The sequence below is a fragment of the Triticum dicoccoides genome, chromosome 5A, assembly GCF_002162155.2.
Source record: "Triticum dicoccoides isolate Atlit2015 ecotype Zavitan chromosome 5A, WEW_v2.0, whole genome shotgun sequence".
NCBI classification, from domain to species: Eukaryota; Viridiplantae; Streptophyta; class Magnoliopsida; order Poales; family Poaceae; genus Triticum; species Triticum dicoccoides.
This window is the reverse complement of record NC_041388.1, coordinates 652,745,982-652,747,427: the sequence shown is the minus strand read 5'-3', so window position 1 is coordinate 652,747,427 and position 1,446 is coordinate 652,745,982.

The following is a 1,446-nucleotide window of genomic DNA, read 5'->3' as shown; positions in this document are numbered from 1 at the left end:
TGGAGATGCTCTTAATTATACTGTTTAGTAATCGGAACTGCAGGCCATACCTTGTCCTCTCCCACGGGTAGCAACGAACCTGGCCACCATCGCCGCGAGCATTATCACACCGCCGTGCCGGGAGTAGTTGCCCGCTCTCCACCCTCGCGCCTCCTCGCGGGCGCGCACGGATGCAATCAGCAGCATGGGAAACAACGTGGTTCCACCAGCGCCTGGCACGAGCAACAGCTTCAACCGGCCGGTACTTGAACACCGCCATGTCGTCTTGTCCTCTTTTGTTGGCATGTACCAGCAGCTCGAGAGCATGCGGTAGACACCGTCATGAACATGGCATTCCCCCGCAGTTTGGGTGATGGGGCGTGCATGACGTACGCCACAACGGCAACACCATGAAGGAAGTGCCAAAGAATCGATCCAGAGCAAAGCTAGATCCAGGCAAGTCAAGTACGTATTCTGCCGCTGCTAGTAAATTGATCAAGATTCTTCGGTCTAGCCTTGCGCTTTTTTGCTGCTAGCTGAAACGATCCAGGCTAGAAAACTTTCAAACCGGCAGCATTTAGAGTGTTAGATGGAAGCATTCCTACTCCTCGTGAGAGGAGCCACGGTTTATATATTAATATGAGGTAGGAACAACCCCTGCCGTGGCGTACAAGGAAGAACCGATCGCTAGGATTCGGTAGTTACAGAGAGGAAGATAGATACGAGAGGGAGAGAGAGGATAGTGTCTGTTGAGATTACAATAGAAGATTTATCTCTATTCCTAACACCCTCCCTTAATCTCAACTATCCTATATTAAGATTTCTTTTGAACTCCTCAAATGGTTTGACCGACAGTGTTTTACTAAAGCCATCTGCTACCTGATCTTTAGAGGTAATGAACCTAATCTCCAGTTTCTTCTCTGCAACCCTTTCTCTCATAAGATGAAAGTCAATTTCAATATGTTTGGTTCTGCCATGAAAAACCGGATTAGCAGAGAGATAGGTAGCTACTTGTGACGCCCCCAATTCAATCGTACACTAATTATACACACAAACATGTATGATCAAGATCAGGGACTCACGGGAAGATATCACAACACAACTCTACAAATAAAAAGTCATACAAGCATCATATTACAAGCCAGGGGCCTCGAGGGCTCGAATACAAGAGCTCGATCATAGACGAGGCAGTGGAAGCAACAATATCTGAGTACAGACATAAGTTAAACAAGTTGCCTTAAGAAGGCTAGCACAAACTGGGATACAGATCGAAAGAGGCGCAGGCCTCCTGCCTGGGATCCTCCTAAACTACTCCTGGTCGTCGTCAGCGGGCTGCACGTAGTAGTAGGCACCTCCCGAGTAGTAGTAGTCGTCATTGACAGTGGCACCTGGCTCCTGGGCTCCAAACGCAGCAATCGAGTATAGAAAAGGGGAAAGTGGGGAGAAAAGCAACCGTGAGTACTCATC